We start from the raw sequence: 22,135 nt of genomic DNA, 5'->3' as shown, positions 1-22,135 counted from the left end.
GCTATAGTGGGCATGTCTACATGAGATGTTTACTGTGGAGTTGCCTAATTAGTTCCGCAGTAAACATCTCAGTGTCTACACATGCAAGGCTATTAGGCTGGAGTAAATTAATAAACTCCACTGCAGGTTAGTACTTTTAGCTACAAGTACTATCCTGTGGTGAAGTTTTTTTACTCCTTAGCAATGCACATGTAGTTGCTGCTGGGGCTGGCTTGGGCACAAATGTGCTTAAATGCATGGCCTGCCTACTGGCTAGCCCCACACTGAAGCACCCTCATGCCCCAGCCAGCCCCTCCATAGCACACTGAGCTGGGCTGGACCAGCCCCAGGCTGACAGGCTGGCCCCCCAGGTCCTCTACCAGCCAGGGCTGCCTCAACCCAGCTTAATGTACCATAGACCCAGGTGCATGTTCAAATGCAGAGCTGTATTTTGCCCACCTCTGCGTTAGCCCTACCTAGTGAACAAAATATTGAACAGATGGTCTAGTCCACCTATACAGGCAACCTTTTTTGATCTTAAAAAGAGAGACTTCAGGTAATAAAATCTTGGAGACTGCCTAGGGAAATGGATGAACAGCTTTGGTTGTATTTCAGAAAGACTGTGTGGTTGGTAACTGTGGATGATCAGAAACTCCACAATAGTACACCTGTGAAAAGCTGTGTCCATCACCAACAGGCCACTAAGGATACCAACATGATATCTCTCTCTCTCCTTTTCTCTCTCTCTCTCTTAGCTGTTCACCTGATTCTGAGGCCAGGCTGAGGCAACCTGTGCAGTTCGGCCCAAGCTAAAAATGACCAGTAAAGGAGAAGAACTGGACTGGGCCATCCAGATGACATCCCAGACAGGGGAAAGGTGACTCAAGGTCCAGAGCAGCACCTATCACGGCTGATCAGGCATCTTGTATCTGGAGAATATCCACTGAAATTGCATTATTCCCGGCCTTTTACTGTCCAACCTCAACTTCCCTTTGGGGTCTGTTTGGCCAAAAGCAGGGAAGTGATCACCATTCTCAATAATCAACTCAAGATTCAACAGAGCTAACCCATTCTTCCCTTTTTGAAAAATGGAGTCATAGAGTAAGGGACTAACTAATAGGGATGTGCAAGGCTTCGGACAGAGCGTCGGATCTGGAGAAACTTTGGATGCTTCGGGGTCCAAAGCAGCACATCCAGGTCAAAGCACTGGTCTCATTTGACTTCCCGAAGAGGTTTGGAGCTGCCTCAGAGAGCTGGCCATAGGGTATAATGAGGAAACAATAAAATATGTATAACTTTAGGGGTTTTTGTCCAATTTGGGTGAAACTTGCAAGGATGGTAGCCTCTGCTGAGAGCATGAAGTCTGCCAAGTTTCAAGAAGATCAGGGCAGGGGTTTAGGAGGAACTGTACCCCAAATTCTTAAAAGCCAAACTCATGTCACGGCTGTGTGTTACATCACAGAGGGGTCAAAACTGCAGGGCTGGTAGCTCTTACTGAGGCCACAAAGCCTGACAAGTTTCATGGAGATCAGTGTAAGGATTTGGGGGAAACTGCCCCTCAAGCTGCGGACAAGCAAATCTTGTGCCATGGGTGCTTGTGGGACTGACTGTCTCTGGCTTGGGGCATGGGAGACACTGCTGCAGGCCTGGCTGCTAAGCTGCTGTGCTCCTAGTTACCAATCAATCATGATTCACTCAGGGAGCAGGGACTTGGGAACCAGGTCAATACACAGGACCTAGCTACTACATACCGACTTAGCAAGCATCCGTTAGCACCTACAAAACCAGGGTAAAGAAAGGAAAGAATCAAGACAGACTATCAACTGCCCCAAGATAGACACAGTCTTGGCACGAGTTTTGCCTGCCAGCAGCTAGGGGTGCAGGGCCCAGAACCCCCCCTGCACCAATCTCCTCGACAGCTGGCAGGCGTTGTGGCCTGAGCAGGGGCCATCACCCCTGCCTTAACACACACAGTGTCATCCATGGCACAAGTTCTGCTTGTCCGTAGCTCAAGGGGCAGTGCCCCCCAAACCCCTGCACCTATCACCTTGAAACTTGGCAGGCTTTGTGGCCTCGGTAAGAGCTACCAGCCCTGCAGTTTTGACCCCGTCTTGTAACACACAGCTATGACATGAGTTTGGCTTTCAAGAATTTGGGATACAGTTCCTCCCAAACTCCTGCCCCAATCTTCTTGAAACTTGGCAGACTTTATGCTCTCAGCAGAGGCTACCAGCTCGGCAAGTTTCATTGAAATTGGAAAAAAAACAAGGAAGTTATAGATATTTCATTGATTCCCCATTATACCCTCTGGCCGGATCGCCGAGGCAGCTCCAAAGCTTCAGAGCCGCTTCAGCCAGATCGAGGCGGAAACCCGGTCCAGATCTCCAGATCAGATCATGGTCATCTGAAGCGACCGGATCCAAAGCCGGATTGGATCACTGCTGACTTGCACAGGCCTACTAACTAAAATCCCTTTTTCTAGGAAAGGGACTCTGCTAGGTTTTAGGTTTGTCAAACAGCCATTCCATTTCAATTTCTAAATGCTTCATGTTTTGATTGCTGTTTATTTTTTCTCTCCTTTGTATCTTAATCAATCATTTTCTAAATTTTGACATGAATTCTCTACTATGTAAGAAGGTCAAGGGCTCTGTACTGCCCTGAACCGTCCAGTGACAAGGTCATGTTGATGCTCTGGGCCTTTTGTTCCATCAAAACAAGCACAACAGTTTGCGTCTGGGAGTTACAGGAAATGGGCTCTACTCCTGGCTCTTCCCAGACCTTCTGTGTATGACCTAAACAAGTCATTTCACCTCTCTGCCTGTGTTTCCCTATCAGCCACTGTCTACCACAAAAAAAGAAGCTTATAAGAAATGTAAACTTGGACAAATAACTAGGGAAGAATATAAAAGCATTGCTTGGCCATGCAGGGATGAAGTCAGAAAGGCCAAAGTTCAACTGGAGTTAGAGCTAGCAAGGGATGTGAAGGGTAACAAGAAAGGTTTTTACTGGGAGGGTGGTGAAGCACTAGAAGGGTTACCTAGAGAGGTGGTGGACTCTCCATCCTTGGAGGCTTTAAGACCCAGCTTGATGAAGCGCTGGCTGAAATGATCTAGTTGGGGATGGTCCTGCTTTGAGCAAGGGGTTGAATTAAACGACTTCCTGAGGAACCATCCCAAGCCTAACTTTCTATCCTGTATCTGGTTCAAGGATTCTTTTTCACTACATGCCTGTACTGCATTTAATAATCATGAGCCATTAATCTCAGCTGGGATCCTTTGACTGTAATAGAAATAGCGTTTTAGATAGTTTTGTATTTCAGAAATCATGAAATGATTAAATGAATTAAATGATGGGTGTCAAAATGATGGGCTACAGAATTAAATGATGGGTGAAAAAAAATGATGCTCCTAAAACGATATTAAACACCTGAAAAACACCATTTTTTGCTGTGATTCTTTATTCAGACCTTGTAAGGGGCTACCAAGTGGCTACCGGACAGGAAAAGATACAAATGAAATCATTTATATTTACCTTCCCCCTTTTCAATATAACACCAAAATTAATTTACAGAACATGGAAAAGTATTAAACTAATAACAATCTTAAGTTGACTTTGAACCAGTGTCTCTGCTGGGTGTAGATGGTGTCACAGCTGACACCAGTAATGCCAGGAGTGTTGCTGTATTCAGCATGTTGCATTCAGCTTTGACAAGAAGATGTGAATGTGAAGCTCATCTAAATAAAAGCAATATTGCAGGCTACTTCTCACAATCTCTACTTGCTGCTATATGTTCACACTGAATAGGAGAGATGAAAAATATGGAATTATGTAGCACTGTGCATGTGAGAATCTTCAGTTAAGGAAAAAAAATGCAACTATTATGTAAACCCTTATATGTGGCCAATAATGGACTTCAGTTCATCATAATTCAATGATCTGCACTCCCCACGTGCCTTAAGAAGTATAGCAAGCATAAAATTCTGGCAACTTCAGATAGATATAGTGCAGAGATTTGCATAAGTAAGGAGGGGGGAAAGTGTTCAGTTATAGTTCAGATAAACAAAACAGTGTCCCTGTGCTTTATCTAAGAAAATTCCAGTTCAGCATAGGCAAACAAATGGTGCGGTGTGTGGGTTAATACACCTGAGTCAGAACTCTGCTAAATATGCAAGCCTCCCAGGTGTGAGCTCTGGGATGACTGCATTCTGCATATTTGAATATACACACTTTAGCATAATTACTGACATTCACCTGCAGCTGTATGAATAGGCAATCATTAAAATAACTTCAGGTGTGTCTGTTTCAAGTCTAACACACTCAACTAAAAGCATCTGTGTTTCTCTGAATGATCCCACAGCACAAAGCCTATAGGAACAGAATGTCAGGAATGATAGATTTGCCATTATTCTATCCATGGCGCTCTATGTATGATTTGATTCCTGGACAGGTTATAGAGCTACATGAGCAAGGTTATGCAACAAGTAAAGCTATAATTGGTTAAATTGTTTCCAAATCAGACTCAATTTTATGCCAGTGGACAGACAGCCTATGTGGAACTTTTTTCATGTTGGTGGACTCCTAAGCTATGTAATGTGTGTTTATATAGCTCAGTTCAACATTTACTCTCAAAAGCAAGAGCTTTATCTCCTAGATCAAATGATTGGTCCAGCTACTGTACCCCCAACTTGTCTTTAATTGTATATAAGAGATGAGACTTTTGCATAATACCCCATTCAATAGTGTCTGAGAGACAATCTAAAAAAGTCCTTTGTGATCCCCACAAAATTGGATTTATAATCGGGTAGAAAAAGAGATTTGATGAGTACTAATTTGAGTTTTGAACTTGCAAACAGACAAACACTGAAATATACACATTGCAGCCCAGATTTAAACCCACCGTTGATGGCTTTTAGGCATCAAAGATGCTAATCGTGACCCAATTCCACCCTGGGTTCCTGAAAAACTATAAATCTCCCTACTTTGGTTACATGCCTTCATCTTAGCCTTGTATACCTAAGAAGGTGGGAGAAGAGAACTTCTACATTCCTCTTTGCTGAATACCTGTGTCCAAGGCACTTGCCCAGAAAGTGGAAGACCTGGGTTTTAGTTACTACTGTAGGTGAGGGCATTTGAATCTACATCTTCTACTTCCCAGAAAAGTACATAATCACAAATCTATTGGGTCCGGCTGGATGGAAGGCATCCTCTACCCCTGTCCTGGGCACACTCCTCAGAAGTGAGAAGTAAATTCAAATCCTGACAGGCTGAGTTGGGCCTAGAGCCCAGTTCTCCTACTGCATGGGTGAATGCCCTTACCAGTAGTCCGTTCAACAAAGTGAAAGCTGGTCTCCTTCCTTCTCCCGGGTTGAATGGGACCCTGAGCTGGTGGAGCCATGTAATTTGAAGTCCCATGTGGCAGGGATTTGCATTTCTGATAGACAACTCCTGGCCCTGTGTTTAAGTGCATTCCCATTGCTGAAAAAGGAGGAGTGCAGGGATGTAACCAGCAGGTTTTGTGCCCAGGGCAGAATGCTGGAGGTGAGGAAGGGGGTGGGGGGTGTTATTTTTCACAGGATCCCCAACTCCTGTTGATGTGGACTGGTCTGTCCAGCTCTGGCTGTTGCTGCTACTGCTACTGCAGCAACAGAGTCTCTACACCTGGGTACTGCTGCTATAGCCGTGGCATGGGGCTGCTGCTGCTGCAGGACCACGGACTTCCCAGGAAGTCAACATTCTGGTGCCCCCTTTAAGGGGGTGCCTGGGGCTGGTGCCTGCTCACCAACCTCAAGTTATCCTACTGGAACTATGTTAAGTTCACTCTTTTGAACAGAAACACATCCTTCTGGGGTGAGCAACCACTAAGGGCGCTTGTACATGTGACACCATTAACATGTATATGTGACAAAAATGTCACTTGGTATAGCTTAATGGCATCACAGTGTACACATGCAATACTTTTGGGGGTTTTAAATAACTTTTCATCATTGAAAACTAAATTACATGGAGATGTAGTTTAGTTTGTAGTGTTCCAAATTGCAATGATGCAACTGTCAACTTGAGGTGGGCAGGCTCCACAGAAAAAAGGGATCAGGCCCATCACCACTTGTGCCTTCAGCAGGTGTCTGATCCATTTTTTTTTTTTTTTGGCAGAGCCTGCCCACCTCTCCTGTGGCTGGGGGGGTGAGCTGCTGGTGAGTCAAGTGGCTCCTGAGCTGCAAGGGGGGGTCCCTCCCTCTATGGAAGTGGCACCTGCTGGGGCTGCCTGGATGGGATGCAAGTGGGCCCAGTGCTGTCCCAGCTTTGGGTCAGGGAAGAGTGGGACTGGGCTGGGTGCTGCCTCCAAGCTGCCTGCCCAGGCAACCAGCAGCCTGCCCAGGCAACTTTGGGAGGCACTGCTGCTTCAGGGGGAAGGACCAAGGCCCCCTACACCACAGAGGCAACTCTTCCTGCCAGCAGCTTGCCGCCTGGCCATGGGAGAGGCAGCCAGGCTCCGCTCAAAAAAAGGATCAGGTCCCTCACTGCTTTTACCTTCAGGCTCCTGTGGTTGTTAGGACATGTGGGGCAGCCAAGAAATGGGCTGGCTTGCCCCTGGCCAATGGGAAAGCAGCAGGAGGGACGGTGGGTTTGCTGGCAGCTGGAAAGGGCAGCAGGGGTGGTGCATGGGTTGCTAGCTGGCCAGATACTGCCCCAGCTTGGAGGCGCCTGATCCAAAACTTCCCTGAGCCCACCCAGACTTCCAGAGCCCCATGCACTGTTGCCACCACCTTCTCCAGCCACTAGCAAACCCAAACACCCTCTTGTTGCCTTCTTATGCTGCCCCAGAGGCAAGCCAGCCCATTCCCGGGTGGCCCCAGGTGTCCTGCCAGCCACAAGACCCTGCTTTCAAGGAGAAGCGGTGAAGGGCCTGACCCTTGCTGTTGTGAAGCCTCCCTGCCACCCCTGTGCCTGGGGGGTGAGCTGCCAGCATGCTGAGCAGCCCTGGAGCTGCAGGGGGTCCCAGGCCTTCCCTCCATAGTGGCAGTGCCCCCTGGGGTGACCCAGGTCAGCTGCTAGCAGGCCAGGTGCTGCTCTAGCTCAGAGGCAGCACCTTGCTCAATCCAACTGTTCCCTGAGCCCACCAACTGGAAGCCTGCCGGGCACTGGTCCCCAAGCCAGCTTGGGGAACAGCCGGATCAAGCCAGGTACTGCCTCTGAGCTCAGACAGCACCCAGCCAGGTAGCAGCCCACCTGGGCAGCCCCGGAGGGGGTGTCGCCATTGTGGACCACTCAGACCACTGGCAGCTTGCCCCCTGGCTGCAGACAGGCTCCAGCTCTGACAAAAAAAAAGAAAAAAAAAAAAGATATATATAATGTGACAGAAAAATTGAAATGGTTTAGTCCTCAGGGTTTTATTTTATGCCTTACTCCTATTCCCATTTCAATTTAGGGGGGCATAGAATAAAAACTTGGGGATTAACCCCATCACACAGTACAAGTGGCCTAAGTCTTGGACATCTAGTAGAAAAATAGGCTCTAAGCCTGGAAGCTCTCCCACTGAATGGCATATGACTGTGCAATACTTCAAGGTGAGCATAAGCACAAATCTTTGTAGGACTGGCCCTTTTGTTTGCCTACCTTAATCTTTTTACCCTATGAATAAAATTACAAAGAGGAAAAGGTTGACAAGATAGAAATGACAAGAATAGAATAATTTTTTCCTTATTTACCCAAAGAAATGCCAGCACCTAGTTCTTATTTATTCTGCTAACAATTGTAACTGTTATTATGAATCCTTAATTCAAACTGCTGAGCTCATGTGAGTAACCCTTAATGGGAGTATGCATGTGTGTGACTGTTCACTTTTGGGAATGGGGGCTTCATAATAAGGTCCTATGGGATGAAGTATGAGTAAGAAATTTCAATCTCTTCCAAGATCTCAGGAATATAACATATTTCAATATCAGAATATTGTACATTTCCTTCATGTTGCCCTTCCTACAAACTAATGCCACAATTAAACGAGGGGTGGGCAAAATGCGGCCCGCAGGCCACATGTGGCCTGCCAGGTCATTCTATCCAGCCCACGGGGCCCCTAAAAAATTTAGAAAATTAATATTTATCTGCCCCTAGATGCCTGTCACACGGCCCTCGATGGCTTACCAAAACTCAGTAAGTGGCCCTCTGCCCAAAATAATTGCCCACCCCTGGATTAGACACTCATAGATTTTGAATGAAATCCTATCCCACAGGAATCAATGGTAAAATTCCCAGGCTGCATCCAGATGAGCACAGATGTTTGGTTCCCCAGGGACAAGTAGCAGCAGTGCACTTTGCACCACAGCTGCTTGTCCCTCAGCAACACCTGTGCCACGCACACTTTGGTACATGGCAAGTTACCCTGGGGACAGCACTGTGCTGGCTCCATCAGCCTTACCTGGGGTCCTGAGAGCTTCCTGGAGCTGCAACAGCAGCAATCCTGCTGGGTGGAGCCTGGCTGGCAGCCACAGCACAGCTCCAGGCAGCCCACCTCTGCTTTTCACTAGCGCGCACTGCCTGTGCATGTGCTGCTCTGGTTTTTTCTGCAGGTTAAACATCCAGGGGTCCAAAAAACCCATGAAGAAAAAAACTGGAGCAGCTCATGCAGAGGCAGTATGCCCTTGCAGCACAAACAACTGACTGTGAGGTATGTGGCACTGCAGACGTGTTTGTGGTGCCACATACTACACGGCCACACTCGTCTGGACGGGACCCCAGTGTTCAGGATTTCACGCATTATGTTTTTGTCAAGAGAACATGATTCCCCAGTATGCCGAGTACTTACAAGTACAGTTGGAAGGTAAGGATTCTTAACACACAACAGGACCCTAAGACTCTAACCCTGCCAACATTAATGAGCATGCTGAATATTTAGCGTGCGAGTTGTCCTACTTATTTATGTGCTAAGAGCTAAGCAAAATTGTAAATATTTTGCTGAACTGGGGTCTGTACTTACTACTGTCTACACCTGTTGTAGTGAATGTGTGGAAGAGAGCTGCAGACTTTTATTTCCCTTTTCCCCCACTCATAACAGCACTATAAAAAGAAGATAGTATCTGACACTTTTTTCATGATACTGCTGACAGCTGTTTTCTTTGGTGGTTATAGGACATGTGAGAAGGTTAATCTATATGTTCTTGTTTCTGTGTGAGTTCTCAGTAGTAGTATTTTTCACAATGCAGTTACTTTGTTTCAAAAAGAGGGAAAGACTATATAAAACAGATTTGACTGAAAACAGATAAATCCCATCTCAATCACTGTCAACAGTTTCTAAGAATTTTCAAAACAGAGAGAAATAAAAGACCAGGACTTAAAAGGCCTGGTCTGCACAAAAATGTGTTAGCTAATCTCATATCTGCCTATCAAAACATTATACATACATTACAAAAAAAAACCCGATGGGACTAACAAGATACACGCTCCACTTCACTGCCCAATTATGCTGATTTCTGTCTGTTCTTGACTTCTTCGCCATCTGTATGTTGTCTGGTCTGTTGAGATTGTAAACTCAGCTCTGCAAGATATTGTCTTCACACCTACCTTTAAAGAGCTTGTTATGCTTTTAGTATTATGCAAATAATAATTAATATTAACATCATTATTGATAATAATACTACTCCCCCAGTGAACCTTATAGTTGACTGATCTGTAATAATTGGAACTCAAATAAATAAAAGACAGAATGAGTGCTTTTATTCTTCTTTTTTTCCCCCTTTCACCATCATGTTAATCAGTTCTAGCATCAGCTAATGATTCTTTCTTCTTCATTTGATTAAAGCACAAAGTCATTGAGGTAGCAGCAAATCAGATTTGTCTCTGGGACCTTAATGCTCTGCAGTAATGAAATCCATGACTTTCAACCTCTGGCGATGACACAGCTTGCATGTAAGCTGTGTAACCAAGGGAATTTCATTTGTCTAAGAGCTGGTTCCCTTTCCTGGGAAAAGGCCCCTAAGGGGCAATATATCTTCCAGTATATTGTTTGGCATGCATACCACACGAGAGGAGTGATTCCCAGGCTGAGTAAAAGTCATTAACAGATCTTTGCTAAAAAGGCAGTGTCTGGCTGCAGTGTTCTGTTACATGTCTCTTAAATTGGAGTACAGCATGGCACAAATCTGTTAAACAAGATATTTTGTTAAATTATTGTAGCAGGAGCTTTAACACATGCTTCTTAAAGCAGGTTCCATTTTATAATCAAGTAGAGGCTGGTTTTATACACAGCAAGAATAGATCTGAACTTCATTTTTCATTTTGGCATATTCCAATTGCAACTATTTGTTCATGAATTGATTTAAAGGTTATAACTCAACAACCTTACTTAATACTGGTACCCAGACAGCAAGGTAACGGTTCCACTTAGACATAAATAGATTGCATGGGATAAAATAGACTTAGATAGAGTGGCTGCTGAAATTACATGGAAGATCTATTCAAGGCCATTCATGTTTTTTCTGGAAATCCTTGCCCACGGGGATGAGTCCCAGCAGAAGAAGTTTTAGCTCATAAGACAGGGCCTGAGAAATCATGAGCTGAACAGTAGGTTCCATTAGCAGATGGATAAGAGCAGGAGCATGTCCCCCAGATTCATACAAGGTAACCTGCCAGGTATGTGGGCTGCAACATTTTCCCACACTGTACACGCTTGATAGCTTCTTCTTATTCTTAGGGAGAGGCTTTGCTTTGCAGCTGAAATATCTGAACATCAAATACAAATGCTATTAAATTAAATTCAAGCCAGGTCTTTGGAGTGGGACTCCTTCTGTGTAGCAGCAAGTCAAGAAACAATTAAAATTAGGGTAGGGTATTTGACCAGTCAAATGGAGGTCAGTCAATTGACTGGTCAAATATTGGTCAAAAAGTGTACAAAAATGCCAATAGTCCTAAATAATACATGGAAAAAAGCACAAATTTTTGATTAAGAAATGTGTCAAAAACAATAACAAATATATTTCTGTCAAGAAAACAAAAAAAATGTAGGTTTTTTTTGTAAAATTCCCGTTATCTTTGACCGGTAAAAAAATATGCAGTGAAATGACAATATTTGACTGACCAATTGACCAGCTGGCCCACTTTAATCAAGATTTTGCTTTTCAGGAAGGAGGTGGAATGTGTGCAGATTAGACATAAATACATTTCCCTTGCCATCATTTTTCTGTGTCACCTATGGAGCATAGGGAGACCAGCTCCTCTGTGTCCTACACCTGACAGACCAGGTGGATATCTTCAAGCTGAGGCATTCCTTACATCTGTGACTCTAGGAAATGAGGACTGTGGAAATTATGGGGCAAAGTGAATACACCAGAGGGCAGGGAGCACTTACAGGCTGACCTGGACAGGTTAGATCAGTGGGTGGAACGTAATAGGGTGCAATTCAACAAAGATAAATGTCAGGTACTCCACCTAGGAAGGAGGAATCCCCAGCACACCTACAGGTTGGGGGATGTCCTTCTCAGCAGCTCAGAGACTGAGAGAGATCTTGGAGTCATAATGACTCCAAGATGAACATAAGCCAGCAGTGTAGCGAGGCCTTCAACAAAGCCAATTGCACCTTGATGTGTATTAGCAGATGCATGACCAACAGATCAAGGGAGGTGATGCTCCCCCTCTATGTGGCATTGGTCAGGCTACAGTTGGAGTACTGTGTCCAGTTTTGGGCACCGCACTTCAAGACGGACATGGAGGATCTGGAGAGGGTTCAGTGAAGGGCCACTCGCATGATTAGTGGTCTCCATGAAAGACCCTACAAGAAGAGGATGAGAGATCTGGATCTCTTCAGCCTATACAAAAGACAGCTGAGGGGTGACCTTGTAGCCACCTATAAATTTATCAGGGCAGGACAGCAGGGAACTGGGGATGCGCTGTTTACCACAGTGCCCCAAGTAGTAACTAGGAATAATGGGTGCAAACTAGTGGAGAGTAGATTCAGGTTAGACATTAGGAAGAAATTTTTTACAATAAGGGTGGCCAGAGTCTGGTATGGGCTTCCAAGAGAGGTGGTGCTGTCACCTAACTTGGAGGTCTTCAAGAGGAGGCTTGACAATCACCTGGTTGGGGTCATCTGACCTCGGTCCTCTTTCCTGCCAGGGGCAAGGGGTTGGACACGATGATCCATTGGGTCCCTTCTGACTCAATCTACAAATCTATGAAAATACAACATGACTTTCACTTTGGCTCTTTCTATGGTCATCCCTGGTTTGTATTATTTTAGAAAAGGGACCAGCTGTGGCTGAAGAGGATGCAGAAGTATTAGAGGCAGTGTTAATTATACAAGCAAGGTGAGATTTCTTATCCCCAAACAGACAGGGGTTGATATTGGGTGCATTGACGGCCAGTCCTACCTTCATCAGCAAGAATTTGAGGACAATGTTTTCCTTTGTCCTAATTATTGATGTTTACTACAGTGCAGGGGGTTGAAGCTTTCATCTCAAAAGACTTGCTTCAGAGCTACTCAAAACCTATGAAATTCCCAGATGACTTTCCCCCAGCCCAGAAATAATGATTTAGGAGACTAGGAGTTATTTAAGTCCCCTATCTATCAAAAAACAGGAATTCCATAGTTCTATGTTCTAGAGGTCTGGCAGCATTGTGCCTGACTTTTCAGACAATGAGTTGGCAAGGTAGGCCTTACAGGGCTAAGCACAATCCACCTCTAAATATGAAACATTTTATGATTCAGAGAAGAAGTAATTTCTGAACCTATATCATTTTAGGGGCTGTTATCTTGACATGTGTTCCCATGAAAAAAAAAGTGCAGACTGGCCTACTAAGATGCTTAAACCTTCAGAGTCTCAAAGTAAATGTAGCACGTGTAATAAGACACAATGTTATGAGACACAATGTTCTGGGAAAGATTCAGGAATACGGGTCACCTAGACTTGATTAGATTAGACATTCTGCTGAGCTGGGGGAGATGCTGGCAGCTGTCCATAAGCACTAGAACTATTTAGAGGTGATATAGGTAGTTGGCAAACAAACTTTTGTTCCAGTTTAGGATCTCAGAAACATCTCAGCCAGGAGATTTTAAGTTAGACTGAATTGCTGTCACATCCAGAATTTAGAGGAAGAGACTATTTTTCTTTCACAAAAGTGGTTCATTAAAGTCAAAACAGTATTTTTTTTCATGTACCTTTTAAGTGCATTTATTTAGGAAGGTTTCACTGAAATGTCCACGCTGCAAAAATATCAGCAGCACAATTAGTGATCTTTCCTCAGAACTACATAAGAGTGCTGAAGATCATAGCAGCGTTGGGTGAGAAAATTGCATAGTACTCAGCTGGAGTTATACGACAAGAGCTTTTAATCACTCTCTGGGCACATCTACACTAGACATTTACTACACAGTTGACTAATTAGCTCTGCAACAAACATCACACATTGACACATGTGCCCCTATTAGGCCAGAGTACATTAATTAACTCTGCAGCAGGACAGTACTTGTAAATACATGTACTATTCTGCTGTGAAATTTTTTTTTTACTTTGCAGCACTGCACATGTAGATTGTGCCTCAGCTGGTTAGGGCACAAGGGTGCTTCAGTGCTGAGGCTGCCTGTCAGTTGGCCTCATGCTGAAGCATCCTTGTGCCCCAGCCAGCACCTCTGCAGCATGTTTAGTCAGAGGGAGCAGCTCTGGGCTGGCAGGCTGACCTCCCGGACCTCCTGCCAGCTGGAGCTCCTCTGATCCAGCTCAACATGCTGCACTCCCAGGCACACATGTAGACATGGCACCTGGGAGCAATAAACTCTGGAGTTTATTCATGCACATTAATAGCATGTGTAGACACACCCTCTGTCATACTACCTATATTTATCTGGAAATTAAATTACAAAAACACCTCATCACAAAACCTTTAATTAATGATCAGGCCCTCACCAGTCATATAATGGTGTTTTATGAACAGGCAGAATTCAGGGAGAGACAATGAAACCAGCTTTCCTCTGCATGAAATGAGCTTCTGACTTGGCAAAAGTGCCTTCTGGCTAGCATGAAAGGCAAAGAAAGCCCAGGCCCTTATTTGATTATGTATCAGCCTCCTCCAGCTGATTTTGTAAGGCCAGAATCAGTTGGCAGCCTGAAAATAAGATGATCCTCATAAAAGACAGTAAGAGCAGTGAGCTGGATCCACAGACGTACTTCGGGGTTCTAGTGCATAAAGTTTAGGCACTCTACTGATGAGTGGAGTCCACAGCTTTGAGTTCAGCGCTCCACACACTGCATGGGGAGAGTTACTAAGCTAGCATGTGGAACAGGGAGCTGCCCAAACTAGCCAGCAGGAAGTGCTAAGACAGTGGTCACCAACCAGGGGATCTCAATCCACCGGTAAATCTTGGAGCTTCTTGCAGAAGATCTCAGAGCCTCTTGAAGTCAATCTGAGGCTGGGGTGGGGGTTAAGTGCCCATGTGCATGCATGTGCATGCCTCAACCCAGCAGGTCCTTCTGTGAGGGAGGGAAAGGTAAGGAGCTAGATCAAGGCCCCTGCGGTGAGGGACAGTGCCACAGAGGCAGGAGCAGGGGTAAGTTGAGTGGAGCCCCAGACGGGTGGGACCTACCTGCTGGGGAGGTGTACCCTAAAATAAATTTTTCTCCTTCTGGCTTGATATGCGACCCTCTTCTCTCACCACATACTTACCTGCTGGGTGTGGGGAGGGGTGGCACATGGTAGATCTTGGGTTGCTTTTAAATGCCAAAGGTGATCTCCTACGTACAGAGGTTGGAGATCACAGTGCTAAGGAAAGAGACAGAATTTTAGCCACAGCCTTAGTGATAGTTATGTGCCTACCCCCAGGGAGGGAGGTCCATATCACTGCTTGGGATTCTCAGCCATAGACCCTGTCATGGAATTATCTAGGGTTTATCTATTAAGTCAGCCCTTTTTCAGGAAAAACAGAGAGAAACAGTCCGTCATGACTTGGGCACTCAGTGGAGGAGGGGAGAGGCAGCAGAGCTATTTCCAAATCCCACCCTGTCTGATTTGGAACACGGACTTAACTCACTTCCCCCATATCCCAGGTGAGAGTCCTACCCACCTGGCAGTAGAGTCCTGTTTTACTTTACATGCCCAAATGAACCATGACTGCACTTTTTGGCACTTTATATACTTTTTCTGATTCAGACCTAGGCCCACAAGCAGCCATATACCCACTGAATTTTAGGGATGCACTTTGGCTGGGCAGGTACAGGATGGCATAAGCTCTCCAGGTCTGTGTGCGAGGCCAGGTAAGTCATGAAATTGCAGCTGCTCAAAAAACAATGACCAGTGAAAGGGAAGTGGTAGAAAACCCTCCTGTGGTTTAGCAAATAACCTAGTGGCTAGGACACCTGCCCAGAAAAGCCAGGTACTAGACCCCCCTCAACCAGAGGGGGTTTGGACCTTCATCTCCTGCTTCCCAGGAAAATGCTCTCACCACCCAGCCACAGGCAAAACATTACCCAGGCCATTTAAGTTTGATCTTGCAGGACAGTAAAGAGGAAATACAGGGGCTCATAAAGAACAAATCAAAAGATACATGGCTCAGTGAGCTAGATGCTGCTTTGGATAGGAGGCAGCCCTGGGTTTAAGCCTGGGTCCTTGTTCCCAGTGTGGCAAAAATTTCCCCATCACTTTATGTACATTTTATCCAGTAACTATTAATTGGCTGCCTAAGCAGATGACCCTCAGGCTGAAAGACAAGAGGGTTCTTGTCATCCTCCTCCTCATTTCCTTTTTCACTATAGGAAGAAATAGAATCTGAAATGACGGGCAAGTGCCAAAAAATGCAGCTATATGTAAATACCAAATAGGTATATAAAGTGATATAGGATCCTATGCAAATTTTCATTTTTACTCTTTCTTAGAAAGTCTGTGAAATGCAGTACTCTGTCAACTAATGTCCTTGTTCTTAGATATAGTACAGGCAGTCCTCACGCTTACAGTGGGTTACATTCCTGGAAAAGGTGCTGTAAATCAAAACGATGCAAGTCAAATCTGATTTTCCCATAGAAACAATGTTATAATAGAGGGTTAGTTCCTAACCAAGGGCCTGATGCCCAACTTTTTATAGATATTTAAATTAATTATTTAATCAACTATAAACGATACACTGATAAATGATATGCACTGTACAAAGCTTTCTAAAGTGAAATGCAATAACTAAGGGAGGCACTGGGGCCAGTGTGGGACACTTACTGAAGGTAAGCTCCCCAGTCTTCACGCAAAGCAGGCAGCAGCTTCTCCTCGAGGCGAGGTAAGACAAGGGTGGGGACAGAGGCTGGGGGCTCCACCGGCTCCAGGAAACTGCTCTGCACCCCTGCATCACCTTGGGGAGCGAGGAAGCACATGGCATCAGGGCTGGGGATCAGAGCAGTTCTCTGGAGCCAGAGGAACCTGCGGAGAAGTTCCCCGGAGCTGGTGGAGCCCGTGCCAGCCCCGTCCCAGCCCTTGCCTCGCCTCAGGGAGCAAGGAGGCACATGGTGTCAGGGCTGGGAAGCTGAGCAGTTCCCCGGCACCAGCCCCCAGTCCCAGCCCCCGTCCCCATGTTGCCTCTGGGAGGACATGGCCTCAGGGAGGAGCTGCTGCCTGAGCTTACCTCTGGTAAGTGCCCCACGCCGGCCCTGGTGCCTCTGCCGTGCTCTGCGCCCAGCTCATTGCCTGCCATAAGTACAAAGATAAAGCGCCATAAGTAATGCCAGGGGTGTAAATGGCGAAACGCCGGAAGTACAAATCGATGTAAATCGAAATGCCATAAGTCGAGGTCTGCCTGTATATTATTCTTCAAATAATCCCTCGGATCACCTGGTTCCACTGCTACTCATGCCTTACCATGTTCCAGTGTTGGGGTGGTAGCTCTTTTTTCTTTGTTTTTTTTTTCTTATAAAGGAACCTGATAATAAGGGTGGTAGTTAAGCCTTCTTGCCTCACTACAGTTTTGTCTACCATAATTATATCCAATATCCCATCTTTTCAGCAAAAGTAACAGTACAAATAACCATTCCATATCACTATGGCAACTGTATATCACACTAACAAAATAACAATCTTCATGATTTCCAAAGTCTTATTACAACATAAGAGAGTGGAATTATCAGTCTTCACAAATTTTCAATCTTTTTAAAGTGTATACTATTTTCCCGGAGTTATTTTTTCTTATTTAATATGTTTGTTTGCTTGACTTCAGGTAGTTATATAAGGCAGTGTTTCTTACAGTTTCATTTAACATTTTAGATTCATATCTGCCCATCAAGGCCAAAGACAAGGAGTGATGGAATGAGAAAGAGCAGTTCTACAGAGTTCTACCAACAAATATATGCAGTTCACATGGCTGACTGCTCACAAATATATAACCCCCTCCTCTCACAAATGCCCACAAGTTTATTGCCCAGCCAGAATTTATGCTGCTGTCATTCGTACGTTCCATTTAACAGAATCAATCTGCAGTCCAGTGAGCAGAGAAGCTAGATTATAGTATTCCACGTGTAGCTTGAAATGGGAAGTGGTTTTGCTTCTGGTACTATTCACCCTGCCTTAGGTTGTTATATGACATTGCTAACAGCATCCAAAGTCTCTAATGAGAGTCCAAGACCTATTGTATTACCTCTATATATAATCCCTTATCAAGGCACACACCCTATTGTGAAAAGTTACAGCCTATTAGAGTGCCAGTTGATAGAACAGCTGATGCACACTATGGAAGAAAATAAAATAAAAATGAAAGGTGTATACTCAGGCATGGATCCAGGGGCATGCAATGGTGCAGTTTCACTGTCCCCTTGGATTCCTGCTCCACCCAAAATTTAAAACAAACTGCTCGGCAATGGCAACAGCATTTCTATTCAGGCAACAGGGAGGGAGTCACTTGGTTTCATGGCTCATTATAATCCACCTGCTTCCTTCTAAACACTTCATTCCACAGGTGTAATGACCCTGCCTCCTTTTTTAATGGTCTTAACCTACACAAGAAATTCTTCTGTCTGCATCTGGTAAAGTAGGCTGCCTATACATGAGCTCAGAGGGGAGTGGAGGAAGGGATGGGGGGCAGAACTCCACTGATTAAGGAGCCCTGTCTGAGGCTCTCCCACTTGGGATGTCACATTGGCACTGGTGGGTAGGGTGTCAGGAGCAATGGCCCATGTAGCAGATTTCAGACACGTCAATTCTGCCTTGGGGAGACCCTGTCACCACCTTGGGAAATACAATGGGTGTTTGGAAGAAAATATATGTGACTGATCTGCACCCTGGCTGTCACCCAACATGATCAGGGAAGCAGATGGGAGGGGACATAGGAGGTTCAGTGCCATGGGGATGGACTACCAAGTAACTCAGTGCCATAATATTGGGCATCCTTGCCTTGCCAGCACAGTGGAGGTAGCAAAGACTTGCCATTGAGGCTCCTGATGGAGAAGTATCTCTGTTAGGACTGCAAACCTTGACAGTGTTGTAGGTTATGTGCAGAGCAGAGGTGAGGCCATGTCATTGACACCTTCAGGTTGCCACCAGTTCATAGGTCAGGACAGGTGTTAGTGGTGCCAAAAGTATAATACCAGGGATTCCCACAGAGATCCATGCCAGAGATTCAACAGATGACAGAGGACCTTTTGGTGGCTCAGGAACCATTGGGTGCTCAGCCTGATGCCTCAGTGCTACCCCCCTGGCACCACAGTGAGTGTGAGTTTCCTTGGGAACCATTCAGCTATAAAGTATCCAAGAGAAGATGTAGCAAAGGAGCACTCCTGGAAGAGTTCTTCCCTGGGAGATGTGTCCCTATAGCTGTCTCTGCCTTTCTCCTCTTGCAATGAGAATTGTGTGTCAGGTTTGGTAGGCTTGTGTATCAGAGCAGATGCAGAAGTCAATCTGCAGCCTAGCATAACAGTCCTGGAGGCACAGTCTGTGATGCAGGATTCTCCCAGGTATCTCTGGAAAGCCAAAAGCTGGTTGGCTTAGACTGAGGCCTGGTGGGGGCAGCATACCCTGCAGGCCCTCAGCACAAAGACTCCTAGGAAGCATGCAGCCCTTGGAAATCCTCAGACATTGAAATAGCCCTTTGGGACCAGGGACTGCAATTCACATCAGAGGCTGATGCAACTTTTCAGTGGCTCCGGGATTTGAGGAGAGGAAAAGGAGCTTTAAACCTCTTCTTGTTTTTTCTTTCAGACCCCCACCCCACTCCAGACATGTGCTGAGTACAGCTCCCTTGCAGCAGTAGTGCAACTGGGGTGGGGGGGGGCAAGCAGGGCACCAGTCCCAAACACCGTCTATGAGAGAGCACCAGAATGGTCCCCCAGGAGTCTGCCACAGCAGAGGCTGCCCTGCACTGCCCAGCCATCAGTGCTGGGTAGTATAGTACCCCACATGGCAGTACATTTATAGGGTGAACAGAACTGTGTTCCCCTCCCAGGGAGGCCTTGTCAGATCAGGCACAGCCCTGTGCCCAATAGTTATGTATCCTGCAGTAGGGGAGCAAATAGAGTCTGGACAGGTAAGTCTTCCCTTACTGTCATCCACGATTCCCACCCTTCCTCAACACTGGCCAACATACCCCTGCACCACACACCAGAAGTGCCCAGGGCATGGGTGCACACTGTCCCCCTTTTTATCGCACAAACTCAGAGTTCCCGGCTCCAATCTCCTTCTAAGTCTCACGAAATCCACATCAGAAAGAAGGCCGGGGAGAGCTGCACCTTATAGAATAACTGAATCAGAGATGCATAAGCTTTTATGAGCAGGAGCTCACCTAAGACCAGCATGGATAACTACCTCTCCCTAAAGCCACATCAGTTGACTAGCCCAGCATTAAAACAGGTTTAGTAAGTGTGCTGTCTCTGAAGGGAAGAATGGCTAATAAAGTGTGTGTTTTAATCCTCACACAACAAAGAAAGTTGTTGAGCAGAAGGATTAAAATTTAGAGGAAATAAACAAGATACACATAGGATCTCTTCAGACCTACTTCTAAAAACTTCCTCTAAGTGACTTACAAAAATTCAGTGGTTATTGACAGGGCACAAACTTGTCATACATAAAAATCTGATTTCATAAGGGTTAAAATTACCTTGTTTTTCCTAAAAGAAAACATTTCCAGGAAAATTGTTGCTTATTGTGATCACTGACTATGTACCACTTTTATCCCTGCTGGGCTTAATAAACATTGTTGTTAAAGATGACTCAACACAAACAGCTCATGTTCTGCAGGTCTAAAGGGCATCAATTTAAAAGAAACCTTTAAAAATAATGATGCTGTTTACTAATCTTGAACCATGGACTCTGTTAACATGACCTAAGACTGCATAAATTGGCCTTTTAAGATTCTTATTTAAAAGTCCATCTCTGTAACTGGACCTGCTTGGAAACTTTTAGATAATATCATTTTACTGTTGATTTTGTAAGCAAATTAAAGCAATTAGACCAGTCTTCCAGGTCCATCTGCCCTGTTAGGTCCAAATCTCTCCATTCAATTGCTTGGGAAGACTTTAAAAGCCTCCAGTCACTCCTCAGTGAGGCCCCTGCCCAGGAACATGCATTTCTACACTGTAAAGAATGTGGCAATATTTTATGAATATTGTATGTATGATCAGGTTATGGCTAAAGGAAGCCTAAATATTAACTCCATCCTATGGGAATCTGTAGGAAGACTGGGAGGCAGACAATGTGTGAAGTAAGCATGATATTCCTCAATCTGTATTTGTGAATGCAACTGTTCCATCCCAAGTGTCAGTCTTCGCACTGTTCTTTGTTGAATTTCATCCAATTGATTTTGGAACATTTTTCCAGTATGTCAAGCTCATTTTGGATCTTAGCCCTAGCCTTCAGCATCTGCAACTCCACCCAATTTGGTGTCATCTGGAAATTTGCTAAGTGTGTATTCAATCCCATCATCCAAATCATTAATGAAGATGTTAAACAATACTGAACCCAGGACAAACCCTTGGGGTAACCCACTTGAAACTTCTTTCCAAGTAGACATTGAGCCATTGATGACTACTCAGTAAGCACAATGATCCAACCAGCTGTGTTGACCTACAATACTTTGATATAGTCTGCAGTTCCTTATCTTAGCAGAAGTTTTATGGGTAAATCAATGTTTGAGAGATTCCTATGGATAAATCAATGACACATTCCTTGAATAGGCTGTTTTATATCACCATGTTTACCAGATGGTCACAGCTCCCAGAGAGTGGGCCTGTCTCAGACCAAGCCCACAGGAGGTAAATATAGTTGGCCGAGTGGTAGAGCCTGGTCCGGTTAACAGCTGGTAAAGCCTGTCATTGGAGAGGGCTGCAGACTGATCACTTGCAAAAGGGTGTCCATAAGAGAAAGGCCAAAGGTACAGTTCACCACTAAACTCTAACATATCCATTGAAGTTACTGGATTACTGGATTATTAATAATATACCATTACCGGATTATTCCTCCAGTTCTTGCCCAACAATTCCAAATTTGGCAGCTATTTTGACTCAGTGCAGTCCATCTGATTCAAAAGACTTCCCTGCCTTGCAATACCACTCCAACACCTTCTTCTTCCATAATCTCTCATCCATCATTATCCCTTCCCCACCTTGTCCATCATTCCATTCAGCTTCCTTCTCAAAGTACTAATGTTTGCCCTGCCAAAAAAGTATATCTATCCATCGGTAGATAGACAGACAGACATGAATATGAGTGTGTACACACACACTCATATATATATAGCTCTATTGCATGACTATACCAAGGGACATGAAGAGAATACTCAACATACAAAAACTATCTCCTTGTAGATCTGAAAACCATGTGAAACATGCACCATTAAGGTTCAAACAAAGAAATCAGAGGATGTGATATTATTTCAGGAAGAAGCTATGTAAACAGATTTTCACATGTTGAACTTAGTCTACAAGATCAGTATGGGATGTGCTGTTTCCTAAACACCAGGAAGAATTCATATCAACAAGCAGTCAGGCATCAGAAAGTAGAATCTGAGGGACAGCAACTTGTAGGAAATAGTGTACTCAATGTGCAAAGTCTTTGATAAATATCACATCAGTCAAGGAAGCTCCTAGGAGACAAGTTTAAGCTTGAACCTCTTGTCAATGAAATGTCTGGTCAAAAGATAGCATGCTACATGCTACTTTAAACATTAAGCCCAACATTAAGAATAATGTTTAGTTTGTAAAGATCGTGAAAACTATAT

Source organism: Crocodylus siamensis, chromosome 3 (assembly GCF_052110815.1).
Source record: "Crocodylus siamensis isolate JL-2025a chromosome 3, ASM5211081v1, whole genome shotgun sequence".
Classification (NCBI taxonomy): domain Eukaryota; kingdom Metazoa; phylum Chordata; order Crocodylia; family Crocodylidae; genus Crocodylus; species Crocodylus siamensis.
This window is presented reverse-complemented; position numbering follows the sequence as displayed.